Source organism: Apodemus sylvaticus, chromosome 12, assembly GCF_947179515.1.
Source record: "Apodemus sylvaticus chromosome 12, mApoSyl1.1, whole genome shotgun sequence".
NCBI classification, from domain to species: Eukaryota; Metazoa; Chordata; class Mammalia; order Rodentia; family Muridae; genus Apodemus; species Apodemus sylvaticus.
The window spans coordinates 47335061-47353668 of NC_067483.1; positions in this window are offsets into that span (position 1 = coordinate 47335061).

Sequence of the window (18608 nt, forward strand, 5' to 3'; positions counted from 1 at the left end):
TTTTCCTCACGCTGACTATGAACAGCTCAGTTCCAGTGACCTTCCTTGTTTCCACCTCTTCAGTACTTGAGACTGTAAGAAAGATCACTTGCTAAAGACCATGATTTTTTCCTCCGGAACTCTACAGATTCCCCCACCCTTTAGTCTTGCTCCATGTGCTTAAGTGGCCACATCCAGTATTCACTCATGTACAAGTGGAGATCAAAGATGTAATCTTCACTTTAAAAAAATCATCTAAAACAATATATAAATTTACCTTTGGGCTGAGTGTATATGTGGTATTTAAAACTCCATTGTCTCATTTGTTTCAAATGAAATTACAGCGTCAAGATAGCACATGATGTATGAAAATTTCACAAAATATCAAGAGTCTGAAATGGAATTTATTCTAAAAAATTTATATAATGTATACTAAATCTATCTTTAAATATGGACTTATGTTATTGTTGAAATATTTAGAAGATGTTGAAAATTATGAACTTCATATTTAACATTGTAAATATAAATATGAACATGACTGAAGTAAATTTTATATAGCATGATTCACTATATATACAGAAAAACAACTTATTTGAAGAATTATTAATAAGTATTTCTGGCCCTGTGTTGGGTTCTGAAGGCATAAGCAAAATGAACAAAATCGACAGTTCTTGCCCTTATAATTTTAGACACAAATCCACCCATACTGGCAGCTTTGGAGGGACACAGCAAGAAACATGCCCTCAAATCAACTGCTGATGAGGCTCAAAGTTGGATGTTATTAGTAATGTATTCCATCTGCTAACTTCCTGTCTATTTCAGTCTCTTTTTGCTCCATCTTTTTGTAAACCTATACTAAGCTGCCTCTACTTTGTTCAAGAAAAGTATAATCAAATGACCCAATGTCTAATTTTATATATGTATATATATATATATATATATAAATTCCCATATGTATATATATATATATATATATATATATATATATTCCCATAATTTTTTTGTGCTCCATAGCTCATGGCATAGATTGTTAAGATTAACTTGAAGGATGTAGATCACAAAAAAGACATTTGTAATATATTGTAATATGGGAAAAGAGCTCGGAATAGTGAACAAATATATACTTGTGCCATTTAAGTACATCACTGATGAGGAAGTTTCCAGTGACAAAGATGAGAGCTGACGGGAACAAGAAGGATTAGAAGAAAAGTAGATGGAATCCTTGCTAGTTCAAGAGATGTCTGTTTTCTCCATGTTGGGCTGAATTATTTTCATAGGGAATCTGTATAATAATTCTGTAGTTGAAAATAAAGCTGTATGCTAGAATAGTTGTTTGTCTATAACAGCAAATCAAAAGCTTGCAGTCTCCAATTTAAAAAAAAAAAATGTGTTCTCTGTTTTGGAGGAAAGTTATTTGGGAATTTCTGTTTCTTTGCATAGATGATGCCAGATGGCAGTGTCCACAGATTGTCAGCCTTGCCTGCTGACAGTTGTCAACGTTGGATGCTAACAGGGTTTTGGATGGAAGTACTACAGAGTAACTTTTAATTTCATCTATATTTTGAATAGACACTGTATTCTAGGCACTGTCCATGGATATATAAGCAGACTGTTTAGTATTTCTTTCATGGAATTTACTGTTTCATGAGCCCTTCAAAGCTACACAATGATAAATTTTGTTGTCACTTAAACCAATTCTGAATGTGTATTATATCCTAGATGCCATAAGGGAACTGAAGGTAGACAAGACTGAGCATAGAATAAAATAAAAAGTTAGATTAGGGTATCTCCCTCAGGGGGGAAAATATGGTGGATAGTGTTTTATTTTTGTTTTGTTTTGTTTTTCTTTTTGTTTTTTTTTTTTTCTTTACAGGACTATCTTCTATGTCATTGATACCCCTCACAGTACAGATGCCATCTGGTTTTTTTTTTTTTTTCAGTCAGATCTAATCTAAAGTTATGTCTTGCACTAAAAGACATTATACATCACAGTGATTTCTATGATGTATATGCAGCATTTTGCCATGAATTATGTAGATTGATTACTTGGGTGAAACTTTAGCTGGGTTCAATACCTTTTCACTTAAAGTTTAGTTTTTTCTATGTCTTCTGTTGAAAATAAATTTTTGTTGAAGGCAAGTTTAAACATCTTTATGTCTCTGTTGCTGCTCTTTGTGAACCTTGTCAAAAGTATTGATTTTGCTCCTCTGCTTGTCTGTGAAATGATGTTTACTACTCAAACAGCCTTTGAGGATAATGCTGATATGTACTCAAGTGACAGAAGTGTTGCCTGGATTATTTTTTTGAAGCATATGGATGTATTTGACATCAGCTTACATAAGAAACTTTCAGAAATGAAAACCAGGAATCTGGTTACGTTTGGATGTGTTGGCTTGAAAATGTCCACTAGAGAGCCAAGTAGAAAAATTGAGTAGGCAGTTGAATACATAAAACAGGAGGAGGGACTGGGCTGGAAATAAACTGTGCAATCCGGGTATATCTGGGGAATACATTCTGAGTTTAACTATAAAAGGGAACTTATTTTTAGTAATAGAAGAGAAAGGATCAGCCCAGGATACTCAAGAGCAACCTAAAGGGGTTTGAAATTGCCAAGAAAATGGGAACATTTTCAAGTCAAGTAGGGAATGTGGTTTGAAGAGAAAGACAGGATCTTTTGAGCCTAGTGTTTCTAAGACAAACAGGGAGAGGTTGCAACTCAGCCTTCTTTTTTGGTAAGTACAATTACATGGTAACTGTGACCACTGTGACTTCAGTAGAGATAGATGAGCCATAACAAACTCTCATTTATGAAGGATTAGTCATAAGACATGCTACAAACAAGTGCTAGGGACTGAGCTGTGCTTGTTTCCCACTCTACATGCTGAAACCCCATCCTCCTGTAACCGCAAAATGTGACTATATACAGATGCATTCCTTAAAAAGGCGATCAAATTAAAATGAGGCTATAATCAAGTATTATGGGACGAAGAAATTCAAACCAATGGAACAAAGCCAGTGAACCATCACTGTGGTTTTGCTTAATTCCTTGCTATGACTATGAACAGGGAATTTAGCACTTGTTTTAGGATGGCCATGGAGTTCCAGAGCTGGAAAAAATAGCTCCACTGTAGCATTTCTTTCTCTGAGGTAATCCTGTCTTGTCCTGTCCTAATCTCTCTGGTTCTGTTTTTTTAAAGTGTCCCATAAAAAGGCACGATTCTTCCTTCTTCTTGAGCATCACTTGATATGTGAATTGTGTCTTGGGTATTCCAAGCTTCTGGGCTAATATCCACTTATCACTGAGTGCATACCATGTGTGTTCTTTTGTGATTGGGTTACCTCACTCAGGATGATATTTTTCCACAGGAAGATAGGAAGAACTATGTATGGATACTCTGGTCCTTTTTAGAACGGGGAGCAAAATTCCCACAGATGGAGTTACAAAGACAAAGTGTGGATCAGAGTCTGAGGGAAGGACTATCCAGAGATTGTCCCACCTAGTGATCCATTCCACATATAGTTACAAAACCCAGACACTATTATTGATGCCCACAAGTACTTGCTAACAAGAGCCAGGTATAGCTGTCACCTGGGAGTCTCTGTTACTGCATGACAACTACAGAGGGAGATACTCTTAGCCAGACATTGACTTGAGCATCGCCAATGGGTGAGCTAGAGAATGGATCCAAGGAGCTGAAGGGGTTTGCAGTATCATAGGAAGAACAACAATATGAGCCACCCAGTACTCCCAGGGATCCCAGGGACAAAACAATTAACCAGAGAGTGCACATGGTGTTATCCGTGGCTCCAGATGCATAGGCAGCAAAGGATGACCTTGTTGGACATCAAAATGAGGAGAGGCTCTTGATCCTGGAAAGGCTCCATGCAGCAGTGTGGGGGAATGCTGGGACAGGAAAGCCAGAGAGGGTTCATTGGGGGACAGGGGGAGTAGAGATGGGTTATGAGATTTTCAAAGGGGGAGACCAGGAAAGGGGACAACATTTGAAATGTTAATGAAGAATATATCTAATTTAAAAAAAGAAAATAATTGTCAATAAAAAATGGCGTGATTCAAAGTGTGTGTCTGTGTATGTGTATGTGTGTGTGTATGTGTGTGTGTGTGCATGTGTGTGTGTGTGTGTGTGTGTGTGTGTGTGTGTGTGTTTCTGGGGTGTTTACTCAATTTATTCAACTGTTTTAGTTGTTCCATTTTAGAGGTTTTGACAGAAGTATAAGGTCTGTTTGATAAAACAGGCTTCTTTTACTTATATGTTCTTAGTTCAGTCAAAACCTATGGTTTGCTTTTTTGCTAGATCTGGTGCACTGTGGCTATGGCCATAGCAGAACCCAAGAAAATAGATCTTCTACAGCACATTTCTCTCTGAATTTATTATTTTTTCTTCCCTTCCCTTTCCTTTCCTTTCTTCCTGTTCTCCTCTGGTCTCCTCTGCTCTGTTCTGTACTGTTCTGTTCTGTTCTGTTCTGTTCTGTTCTGTTCTGTCTTGGTTTTGATCAGTTAAGAATCCTTGACATTATACACAAAGTATTGTGTAGTAATTCTATGTATCCCTCATTGAATTCAATAGAAGCAAATCTCATACAGAGTGTGGACTGTAGGTTATCCTCTGAAAGTTTGACTAGCCAGCCTAGCTGTTTGCAGCTGAGGTGAGTCTGGACTACCCAACAACTGGGGATTGCCCCACTAATTTATGTACATCTGCATATAAATTTTATCTGAAAAATTCTATAAATACACTTTAAATTATGATAATGAATTGTATAATCTATTTAAATATGTTTTGTAATTATGAAACAGGAGAGTTTCAAATCTAAGTGCTGGACCTCCAGGGAGCACTGGGCACTTACTAAAGGAGCTGGATTCAGAGGTAGTTTTGTGTTTCCTGACAGTACTTGCAACTGACTCAGTCTTCTGCAAGAGACATGTACTCTTAACTCTTAAGTCACTACTCTAGTCCCAATTTTCCCTCTTTGAACCCTGTATTTTGTAAATCAGAAAATATTCTTTTCCTGACTTTTACAATCATCCAAAACTATTGAACCCTTACTCTTTGGTTTACACCCAAATTCCTGTGGGTGCTGAAGTTTTGATTCATAAGCTTATATGGAAGTTTTGTTTTATGGAGTACCTTATCCTTTACTTTTTAAAGTATTAGAAATGTTTATTTGTAAAAAACTTGGGTAGAGGTTAAATTTGAGCTAATGTTGATATACTATCACAGGTTAAACCAAAGAAAATAGACAAACATACAACAAAACAACATATCACAATATATGAAACCAAAGTATCAATGCACCCTTCCATGGACCTCACAACTTCCAGTTAGCTCCATGGGTAGAGATCAGAGTTAATAGAGTAGGTGCTTGCCAATGCAGTGATATTATAAAAGTAAAGGAGATGCTTCAGGTGGGCAGCTAGAAAGGCAACTCCCAGGAAAACAAAATAAAGGGTTCTCTTATATAGGAAAAAGAGAATGCCAGATGTATCCATATCTAGGTCTGTGTAGAGAGTGGAATATAAGAAACAGGCTTAAAGACATCAGGAATAAAGAGAACTAAACTTAGAGAATTATATTAGGAAATAATTTGGTAACAAATTTCTTCAGCTTCTGAAACACAATACCATGAAAATAGTCCAACAAAGGTATTATATGGAGCAAGTACCTGACCTGATACATAACCTCAGACTGAGGAATCACACAGTTATCTAACTCCCAACTTTTAGGTGACTACAGCTCCTATGGGGCCATGTCACACAGAGAAGTCTTGCAGCTGCAGAAGTCTAAGGCAGGGCTCCAGTACTACACCTTACAGTTTATTGTACTGCTCAGTAAATATCACACGGACTAATGGACTCCTGGGAACTTTTTGGAGCAGTGTTTTTCTTTGCCACACTTATATCAGTGAGGCTGGTGGCCTATTCAAGGGATAGTTCAAAGTAAGCATATATATTTCTTTGCCTAAAAACTTAGTTCCTGAGATATCTTCCTTGGATTCCCTCCCAGATGTCATTGCTATGCTTCTCTTTATTTCTCCTACCTTCAAAAAATACAGTTTAATAGATGTGCATGTCTACTAGAGTAACTTATTTGATTTTAAATACTTCTGATCTTTATTAAACCAGGAGCTGATGTTTGCTGTTAAACTTGCATCCTTCCTTCAGCATCATGCTATGGAATGCCTCTCTTTGTTGTCACGCGAAGCAATAACATTTATTTCTATTCCAACTTTCCCATTGTATCATTCTATTACCACTTCTTCATTTCCATGTCTGGATATGGGAATGGTCAGTGCACTGACCTAACATCTTTCACCTATCAGGTGAAATATATATAATTGTTTGTCAAATAGATCAAAAACATTCCCCATCCAGAAACTAATGATGTCATCTGGTAACATGTAAAGCTTACAGCAGACTTTCCCTGATTTCCTGAAAAGTGCCTATCTGCAGTCTCCACCAATATATTTGGTGAATGCAGGCATTTACCACTTTAATTATGTGCCTAATTTGTCTCTGTTAACCGCTTTCACAGTGGAGCAGTCATTTAGGCAACTTGAGTCTGTGTTCATAGGACATAGTTCACTCCCATTTGCCTAAGAGTAAGCTTTCTTTCTCCCTTGGAGATGAAAGCTGTGCTTTGTGTTGAGGGTCATTTCCTTCAGGCACATATGGATAGATACTCGGCTACTTCATTAAAATAGTCTTGCTTGCATTTCTTTTTACATTTTCCACCCGTTTAGTTCCTTCTCTGGGAAGGGACATTTTATATGTTTTACTTGTGCTTATTCTTTTTAATTATTTATTAAAATTATTTACATATTCTTATATTGAAATACTAGCTATTTTATCTTTCTAAACAGAATTCTATTTAGAACATGTTTAAAGTAGAAGAAACACCCATCAAGAAAGTTCTAGATAGAGAATGGATTCCCAGTAAAATGGAATTTCAGAGCAACAAAAGTCTAACTGGCCACAAAACAGAAATATCACCACTGACACTTAGAAACACATTTTAGAAGATGTTCTCAATCAAAATTATTGAGTCTTCCCCTGTGATCACTAGACAACAAAGACAGGACAAATTTCTGGCATCTCTGCCTTCTTATGCTTTCTTTTCTTTTTAGCTGTCTTCTTTTGTATAGTTTGTTCATGCTTTGTCATACTTTAAATCCTGACTTTGAATTGAACACATTTCCCTTCATTTTTGAGATTATGATTATATAATTTCTTTCTTCCCTTTCCTAAATACTACCTGTTCAGTCTGCGTACAGCTACTTGTTTGCATGTTTTCAGGACTATTTGGTATTGGATAAGCGATGATGTATTCTTTCCTAGGGAGGACTGTGTCTGACATTCTCAATCTTCCTTAGTTTCCTGTAGTATTATGTGTAGGATTGATGTTTCATGGACTTCCATGTTCACATTAGCATGATTATCATTGCCGTCTTTTTTAGCTTATGCTTGGTCACAGTTATGTTGGTAAGACTTTGTGGGTTTGTGGTTTCTGTTATCATGTTTGGTCCCCCATTTGTTGAAGTCAGAGATTGAGTCACTGGACTAAACCTTTACTCTTGAGTTTTCTACAGTCATAGCCTCTCTTTATTCTATAAGCACAGATGTCTATGAAAATGAACTGTACCATGGTACAGAAAAAGTCATCTGAAAACCTTGATTCCCCAAAGAATAAGGCATTCTTTGGGATACCTACCAGGGCCTCAACCAGAACAGTGTATAAGGGGACTATGCCCAAACCACAACTGATTATATATGTTTCATGACCCTTGATCTAATTCTTCTTGTATTTAAAACCTAAATTTGTCTTGTATTTTTAGACAAAAGGTGACTTGGGGCCATTGGACCTCAAATTCCTCCAGCCAGTGTAGACACATTCAATAAGCTTCTCTTTATTTTTCTCCTTAATTAACATAATGAGTGCAGGTGGCAGAGCTAAGCCTGGTAGGGCAGCTGGAGCCTAGGCTGTTATCCTAAAACTCCATTTACAGTTTGGGAAATAGCATTTATTTATTTATTATATATTTATCTATCTGTATTTACTTACATATTTAATTATTTCCTTTTTGTATAAATGTTATTTTAACCACTAAATCTGTTTTTTTCTATGAACATCACACAGAAAGCATGCAATAAAATTTTGCTGTAAGCTTTCTACACTGGGAATAGGAACAGCACACTCCACAGTGAAGAGTGTGTGTTGTTGACATCCTTGTCATATACCTTTGTGATACCTATGCTTTGTTACAGCTACTCAGTATGTTGAGAGTATATCACACTGTTGTTCTGGGACAAGATCTAATTGACTATTGATATTCCAGGGAAATGTGTATTGCAATTTAAGGTAGAAATTATGTGACTGTCTATCCTTTTATCTCCTTATATTTTTGATCATGGAGAATGAGGAGTCATGATGTCTCTTTTGATTTAAGATTTACAAACTATATCTTAGGACCTACTTTTAAATTCTCCATCTTTTTTTTTCCCCTGGAGTTGTTAAAATGAAATTATTTCGATTAAAATGGAGATGTTCAGAGTGTTAGTTCATCAAATGAAGTCTGCAAATAGTGACATGTCAAACAGAGATTTATTTATGATATTTTTGCTATGGATACTACACTTTTAAATACCTACAAGTAATGCAAGAAATCTCAATACTTTCAAGTGTTGCCTACCAGGCACTGATGTTAAAATCAAGGGGAGCTCTTGGTCTTTCATGAAGCCATGTCTATATTGGAAGTCATTTACCAACTGACTAGCAATTGAGGTTTCCTTTTTTTAATACAACACCTTACAGTATTGGAATCCACATAAATCGATTTGACAGAATAATTTATCTATTTCAGAACAGAGCAAAAGCAGTAGATATTTAGTATAAACTGTTCCTTGAATTTAAACTTTTATCTTTTCCTTTGATAGCAGTTATGTATTGAGATATTTACTTGTGGTTTATTAAGATAAAAGCAATGTTATCCACTTCTGGAAGAATGATGATAAACATTTGACAACACTATACAGTGTACTGGGTACGTTGGAATGCAACTCCATTCTCTCCCTTAGCCTTCATCTGAGAATCTTCTCCCAGCATCCTTTGCTGTGTTTTTGGTTTACCTCTTTTTATAAAGACACCAGTTATACTTAATTCAGGACCCTTTCTAGTCATTTTACCCTAATTTGACCAACGATATCTACAGGAATTCTATTCCAAAATAAGCCCACCTTTAAGTACCTTTAAAGTACTGGGAGCAGGGTAATCAATGTATCTTTTTTGGCAGAGGCAGCACAATTTAATTCAGAAACATGCTTGTAGAAAGAATAGAGGTAAACATAGACTACCGAAGTCTATTTGGAAAGGTGATATTTTCATAAGCATAAACTGAATTTAGTGTTTTCTGTGATGAGCAGGGAACATTGTGCTACATTAAGATATTGCACATTTGCTTCTTATCAGATAGAGACCACATTTAGTATTATAATATTTCAAGAACAAAAAAGCCCCATATCCATGAAAAGGTCTTGGAACAGATTGCCTCCCTGGGAGCTATGTACATCATTGTGATATCCACAGATTAACTTTGTGTAAAAAATCCATTTTAAGTAAGATGACATTGGGGCTAAAATGTATCTAGAGAACCTGTCTATTGCAACCTAAGGCTCCAGAGAGTAGATCCAAGGTATTTGTTTGCCAAGAGTACAATAACAAAGATGTACTGTGCGATCAGCAGCAGGATGTCAAGTAATGGCACCAAATAGCAACAGGTAGAAACAGGATGAATTTTCTTTGTACTGATGTTTATCTGGCCTGAGATCTAGAAGACTGTGTCTGATTTGGTGTTCTGAATGGATTTCAAGGCATCACCATTGGAAGCACCAAAAGGCTATTACTTTCTCTGTATATGGACATATATTCTGTTATTTCTCTAAATGTTGTAAATATTTGTTCTCCTTATCTTCTTTCCTAAGTGATATTCAAAGAGATATTCAATAATATTGCTTTCTGTAAATGAAGTTCCTCCCACAAATTTCTTGGTTTATTTTACACATGAATTTACTATTGAATTTTGATAACTCCTTATTTTCTTTTCAACAGAGTAGCATATAAGTCTTATCCAAACCTTTTGCAAAAATGTTATTTTATAAAATATACTATGTAATTGAAATGAATATTGTTTGTTGCCACTCTACTACAAGTAAGGTGTTTTAATACTCATTAGTAACAAGTATACTTCCTTGATGAAAATTTGTTTATGTCTACATTTTCAGGACATCTATTCCCAAAAAAGCCTACCTTTAATTTACTGAGAGCAGGGTGATCATTGTATCTTTTTTGGCAGAGGCAGCAAATTTAATTCAGAAACATGTTTGTAGAGAGAATAGAGGTAAACATAGATTACTGAAGTCTATTTAGAAAGATGATATTTTCATAGGCATAAACTGAATTTAGTGTTTTCTGTGATGAAAAAATAGGCTTTTTTTTTTTTAAGGAAGTAGCAAAATAATGTTTCTGCATTGATGTCCTGGATCAAAATTACTTTTTGTGTTGTTAATCTAAGACCTACTTTAAAGTTATTAAACATGAATATAAAGCTGAACGCAGGGGATTTAAAGTTTAGCAAGCTCTGGAATGAATTTTACACAAAATTCAAGTACTATAACTATAGGGTGAGAGAAAAAAGGAAAACAAGTGCTAAATTAACACAGGCTGTTATCTTAGGGAAGACATACAAGCCTTCTGTTCCCCCAGCTCTGCAGTAATTTCAAATTTTTGGAATATAGAAACCACAGCAGAATTTCTAATTGAACAAACTACATTATTTTAGAGAGGATAACAAAGCAAAAATAATAACTTATACAGAAAGACATTTCCCAAACCATCACTTCTGTCTACACTGAAGCAAATCCAAATTTCCCTGATAGCCAAGACTATTGCATTTAGAGAAAATAGAATATTAGTGAATAAAATAATTCACCCAATCAACCAATCTAAAGAAAGGAAACTATGGGCCATCAATCTGTCTGAATGCATATAGTCTCAATAACAATCAGTATCTATTCATTTCTGATATAATTTTTTATAGAATTTAAGTTTAGACTGGATGCCCTTTAGGGTCATCAGTAGAATTAGTGGGAAGACAGTGGGGGCTGATATGAAATGCATATCAAGATTATTTGACTTAATTTTACACAAAGGTAGTTGTCAAACTAATAACTCCAAAACAAGAAAATGGAAATAGAATGTGTAGAGAATATTTCCAGATGAATGGATTTTTTGGTAAAAACCCAAATAATAAACATAAAGTGCTAAAATATATACGAGCATTAAACACAATTGTTTTTAATACAAATATATCTATTCACATAAAATAATATATATCATCAGCTAACATAAAATGTTCCAATAGAAAGCAGCCTAATAAAGATTGTCATGTGTTAGGATACATGTGCAAAACACTAGATGAAAATTTTTCTTTGTTATGGGCTTGTAATAAAAGTGACATTTAGAGCAATGATATGTGCTGATTTGCCCTTGTGCATTATTTAAAACATCATTTTCTAAGGAAATTAAATTCAGATAAGCAAGTTAGTGGGAAGGTCAAAAGAGAGATAGGCTCACAGACAAGGAGAGGAAGGAAGGGGGAGAGAGGGGTCAAACAGGAAGGGACGAGTAGTGGGTGGAGGGCCAACAGTCAGAAGAAAGAAGCACAAGAGAAGGTAACTTTATGCCAGGAAAAGGAATATCTTTATCATCTTTACAATTAGCTGAATTCAAGAAACATTGTAATGGTCATCTCGAAATTTTACTTAATCCCAGAATCTCTAGAACTGTAAATTTCTGGGGAGTTTATCCTAATTTCACTGCATGCACTTTGGCCTTGAAGTAGTTGTTGTGTGATTAATAAAAAAAATTTATTGTGTTTTATGTGTATTTTTCTTCTTTTTTTTACAATGTTCTTTCTTCCTTATCCCTATTTTTTAAGTCCTTTTTCCTCTTCTTCCACTTTTCCCTTTCTTCTCTTTCTTTTCTGCCAGCCCCACTCATTCTATACAGGAAAAGGGAACAAATTTCTTACCTCACCCTCCAAGTGTTTTATGTTTTCCCCCATATCTAAGTCAACAAATCCAAATCATTATTTTCATTGTCACCAATCTTAAAATCCATTTGTATAAATTTTTATTTCAATATTAGACATGTTTTACAGAATAATATTTGTCCAGTAGGGACAATAGATTAAGAGGTTTGTTTCACATAATTTCATAATTGGATAGAAATTAGGAAATCACACAATGAACAACTCACTAACATTCCACACAGTCTGTACTAAGAAAAGGACTCTGAGAGGATGGCTGGTTGTCATTCATCTTTGGAGCATTTGCATATGTTAAGGAACTCTTCCTTACACAATGCAACCCATTTCTTATTTAGGAGTTCTGATTTCATATTTCTCCTCTAGAATTAGTTCTCTTCAGAGGCATGTCTGGTCTTATTTGAAAGATGTTTATTTGAGTGATTTTGGCTGCCTTGTTCTTTAAGGATGATAATTTTTGTGACTCTTAACTCTCAATAGGTCTTAAACCTCTGTATATCTCAGTTTTTCTGAGGTGACATGTTTCACATACTCCTGATTACTTTGTTTACGTGATCTTATTTTATTTAAAAAGAAATGTTCCTCAGCTCATTTTCATATTGGGCTCCAGCTACTGTTTGAAGAATGGATCGACCTTCTTATAAATTTGATAATTCTAGGAAGTAAATCAGAATGGCCTTTCCTAAATTACTTGCATAATAGCCATGTGTCCTCTCAAATTTCGTTTTGTATCCATAACAAATTTTAACCATTTAAGCTCAGTATCAGTGTTACAGTTCCTTTGTTTCAATTGAGCTGGCTTTTCATTTGCTCAAGTAAGGAAACAGAGCCAATGAAGAACTTTGAAGACATAAACTGGGCTTGGTCCCTGCTTGCCTTGAATGAGCTTTTGTGAGAGTGTAATTCTGTAAGGAAGTGACTATGCACGTGGGCCTATAGACACCATGAGCTTCCAAAGGCACTACAACTTTTATGACCTATTTTGGAGAAATATCAAGTAACTATAGACTGGATTTTTGACCCCATACCTCCTTTCATGTATAAAGTGAAGAAAAAGATAAGGATAAATAATTAAAAACTGTTAATAGAAGTAATTTCAAATAGGAGACAAAAATTAGGGAACATTGAGAGTTTTTAAAGTTATATAAAATATGATTTATCATGAATAAAATTCTTTTATTGAGCAGAGTTTTGATTTTTTTCTTAAGTACTTCTGAGCCCTAAATATACAGAATAGCCAGTTTGTAGAGCAGTCCAGCCGTGCAGTCCTCTTTGTAACACATAGCATACTATGTCTCCTATTTTCTTCTCCCCGATCTTTTTCCCCACAAATATCTTTTATAAGAAAGCAACTAAATGAGCTGATAAACTTATTAAAAGCATGCAGATCATATATTCAAATGTTTGTGATGTTAGGATAGTCTTGAGAAAATTTTGATCATGTAAGCATTGAAATTCCAACCTAGCTGTTTTTGGAATCTAAACATATAATGAATGTGTGTGAAACTCAGACAAGTATTAACTATTGACAAGTCATTCTGCACAGGATGGCCTTTCTGGTTTATTATCCAAAAATTGCAATTATATTCTAAAGCAGGAACAACAGTAGTGTGCATGCCGATATATGACGAAGACGGGCACTGGTCTGTCTGTCATGATGCAGTAGGTAGGAAGGTGGCATTCTGTCAATGGTTCACTTTCTTTCAGGGTAGGTTAAGCATGGCATCTTAGTTTGTCGCTGGGGTTCCTTCTTAATAATCTTTAAGCTTAACCATCTTCTGCTTATTTAAACTCTTTTGCTGAGCTCCATATTTTAAAATGAGACAAAATATGTCAACAAGAAAGGGAAGTGTTAAGTAATATGTGTCTCAGGTAGGTTCTAGGCTAAGTGAAAGGCTTGATAAAAACTGACATCCAAGTCCTGCCCCATAAGTTTTCATTCCTTCATTTCCTTTTTAAAGCAGAAAAATATTAGGAAAATGATTCTTTGTGGGGATGGGTCATTTTAGGTATACATTAAAGATTAAAGGCTGAATGTTTTTTTAAATAATTTCTGTGAATTGTTAAATCACCAATTTAGAATTATGTTAACTGTGCATGATATTTGAACTTTCTTTAGGATTAGGAAGCAGGAGCGTTTTTATCTGAAGCAACACTACTCTATTTTAATCAACTCTCCTTTTTATGGTATACAACTCACTCTAAACATAGAATGCATTAATTCCAATATTTTTATTTTTATCTATCTGGAGAACTGAAAAGTCAGTTTCTATTTACTTCAATAAAATAAAGAGGCAGTTAACTTACATAAATTTGGTTTACTTTTCTATTTTTAGGGTCCAAGTTGAATTCTACATGAACGAAAACACATTTAAAGAGAGATTAAAATTGTTTTTCATAAAAAACCAGCGATCAAGTAAGTTCTTCCCATTACTGTTTGGCTCTTTGCATAGAAATATACCTGAAAATTCCAGCCGTGTAATACTTCATCAAATCATTGTCTGCATAACACAATAAAATTGGGAGAATATTTAGTGGGTATTAAGTGTAAAACAAAACAGAACAAAACAACAAACAAGACTGAAAATGCTACATACAGTATTTTGTGTGTCTCTAATATTTTAAATCTCAAGATCTCACATGAACAAGTAGCACCTTATATATCCTGAGTTATGAAAAATATTAAAGAAAATAGGTTAAAGAGAGATCAAGTGTAATTTCCCAGGACAACAAGATAGAAGGAACAGATGATTGAGGTCATGTAACCTTTAACATGGTATAATGCATGGGGTGATTTTTAGAAGTCTTATGTCTCCATGAGTAGCTATTGACAGTTCTTGGTTGCTGGGCATAGGGAGGTCATTTTGTTCCATGGTGTAGTCACTGGATAATACTCATTCTCCACTGAATAACCCTTGACCCCTACTCAGATTAATAACCCTAATTAATCTCAGTGGTTTTTTTGAACTGAAACAGGATGTGAAAATAGGAGGGGTTCTCTTTGGGAAGCTGAAGTGATTTGTTAAGAGTGGGAGAGAGACTGGGAAGATAATTGGGATAAAAATTATGACAATACATCATATGCTTTCATAAAACAATATTTTCTAAGACATCATGATCATCTCTGCTAACAAAGAGTTTGAGGATAGGTTACACAACAGAGCAACTAACTACCAATCAACCCTGGATTATAAAGACGTATCACAAAAACTTCCCCTAAACTATAACAATGGCAACAATAACACTCACAATTTAATTGAGGGTTTTAAATATGAAGGTTGTTTAAACTGTTATTGTTTGTCAATGTTTCCTAATCAGTTCCAATGATAATAAATATTATGTGTAGCCTGAAGTATAAGGATGGTTGTTGCTCTTCCTAAGATTTTACATTAGGCAGTATAGAGTGAATGTCAAGTTGAACATGTCTCCTGAGAGGCTATGCCACAGCCTGACAAATACAGAGGTGGATGCTCACAGCCAACCATTGGACTGAGCACAGGCTTCCCAACGGAGGAGTTAGAGAAAGGATTGAAGGAGCTGAAGGTGTTTGCAATACTATAGGAAGAACAAAAATATCAACCAACCAGTCCCCCCCCCCATAGCTCCCAGGGACTAAACCACCAACTAAAGAGTACACATGGAGGGGGCCCATGGCTCCAGCTGCATATGTAGTAGAGGATATTATTGCCTGGCATCAATGGAAGGGGAGGCCCTTGGTCCTGTGAAGGCTCTATTCCCCAGTTTATGGGAGTGCCAGGGTGGGAAGGTGAGAGTGGGTGGATGGGTGGGGGAGCACCCTCATAGAAGTAGGGGGAGGCAAGTGGGATAGGGGGTTCTGGAGGGGAAACTAGGAAGGGGATAGCATTTGAAATGTAAATACATAAAATATCAAATAAAAATAAGAAGGGGAAAGAAGAAATTGGGAACTACTGAAGACACAAAAATACTATTGGGACCATTATTGAACCCTGCTGAGATTGATGTGTGATACTTGCTACTTTACATAATCCTACATGTTTTCAGACCATTTATAACAACATCATTGCTTTTGATATAAGGAGCAGAAAACTCTACTGGCACAGAGTGGTGGCTGTCAATTTTAACACCTGGATCTGTTTGCATTGCTCTCAGTTGTTTGTCATCAGGTAGCACTCATAAAGAGAATCCTGGTTTGTGATAGAGCACAGCCATATACTGCATATAGGAAATCCATCAGTAGTTAGCCCATAATGCTGAGATATTCTCAGTGGTAGGCTAGCTTCATTGTTAAAGTCAAGAAGATCAATGCCTTTCTAACTGTATTTACAGGGAAGCCCAATCAGTAGATAATTACCCAAAGGGAGCTAAATCAGCTGAATGATGATACCACTAATCACAGTGTTAGGCCAATCATTGAATACTCACCTGACTAAAGAGGAGACCAGTATCTATGAAACTGTAAGCTATATCTCTAAATAAGCCCTTTTAACCTTGTGCTGCCTTGTTTCAAAATGTTTTATTGCAATGAAAGACATGAAATTAGAGCAGCAGGTAAGCCACACAATCCCTCAGCACCTCAACACGGAAACTGTGAAATGATTGCACAATTAAAAAAAATTACTGTTAAAGAATGCTATAAATACACCCCACAAAAATGTAGAGTAAAAAGGTGACACTTCCTTCTAGATTTCATCAAGTAATAATTATTGAAAGGCCTTTCTCACAATTGTATGCAAAATCTAACACACATATCACTGATTTAAGACTAGCAGTGTTCCTGTTAAGCAATACAGTTGACCTTCATTGGCCTTCCTCATCAGTCATCCCGGTTCTCCCAACGGTGACCTGAGCGCTTTGTGTGGTTTAAACATGTTACTCTTGATTTTCAAAAAATGTAAGATTCCAGTGGCCCTTAAACCTGGTGTTTAAGAGCTTTAATTGTCCCACTTTAGTATGAGAAAGAACTTTTTTTTCTATTTGTGTACTTATCACTTACAAGCTATTATGACTTCTTCTGGTAAATGTTGACATAATTATTATACCACCTGTAATTATAGAGATGATATATGCCAGAATATAAATATAATAGCAAAAGTATCACAGGTGATTATATAAATAACTTTTCTCTATAATCAAATCCCCAAGGGGCTTCAGAGTCATAGGATGTATTACAGGCAATATCGGGCAGCTCTATTTTTAAGCTAAAGTTATTTCCCAAGTAATGACTAAAGTATAGACAGACTTGAACAAACCTTGACATGATATAAATTTTGTGGCTTTTGACTATTAAAACCCAGATCACTCATTTGTGGAATGCTCTCTGTCATTTGTGGCTCATGAATTCTATGATGTTCACATTTTATTTTAGGAGTTGTTATTAAAAATCAGCTACTAAGAACTTCAGCAAGTTTAGAAAATTATCGCATGTGCTTTCTAAATACCTTCTATGTGCTGAATTGAAAGATAATATTTCTGACAATTCTTTCATTCTCTTTTATGTGCCGTATTCAAATGAAACTTATCTTTTTGTTGTTTGCTTTAAGGTCTAAGAATCCGCTTGTTCAACTTTTCCCTCAAATTGTTAAGCTGCTTATTATACATTATCCGTGTGTTGCTTGAGAAACCTTCACAGGGAAATGAATGGTAAGGCTTCTCCCTGTGATCCCTGCACACCTTTCATTGTTTTTGAATTATTATGATTTGAAGATTGTTATAAGAATTCAACTTTTAAGGGTGTAAGGCATTTGTATGAACTGATAGGATGTTGAGAAAAATTCTTCTAAGTTTGGTGAATGCATTAATAACTAAAGATAATCTGAAATCTATTACATGAATGTGTAGTTGCCAGTCAAAATGTTATGAATATTAGCTGAATATGCACTCATCTCTCTACAGGCTTGAATGTCTTTCTGTTACTGAATTACATGTCCTTTGCAGTATGCCAGTCTCATTACACTTTCCATTACAATGTATTTATTTCCATTCAGTAGAAACACTCAAGATTCTCTCACTATGGTTTTAGCCTATGCATATTTAGTTAGTTTGTTAAAGTGACATTCCATTTTGATGTATTTTAGTTTTTTTCATTTTCAATCTTTTTTTTTTAATTTGTATTTCTACTAACTCACTGCCTTTCTATTAGACTCTTGCCTTTTGCTAGAACAGTAGAGTCCTGAGTATGTAATGACATTCATGCATAGTTTTGATCTCCTTAAAACACAGGACTCCTGAATTACCTAGTAAGTTTATGATGATATTTAAAGGAAAATTAAAGTTGATGACTAACACCTCTTATCAATTTCTCTTGTGATATTTTGCCTTATGAGAAAACATAAGTACATTAGTGAGAGAATGAGTTTATCATAAATACATAAGTAAGAGAGAGAACAAGTTTATCATATGTACTTAAACACTTTTGATAATCTAGCTTGTTTAGAAAGTGACTGTGACTTTGAGTTTATTTAAAGGTTTGGAGATCAGATGAGGGTTAGTAAGTGAATGAGTGAAGCTTGGCTACTATAATAGTATGTGTG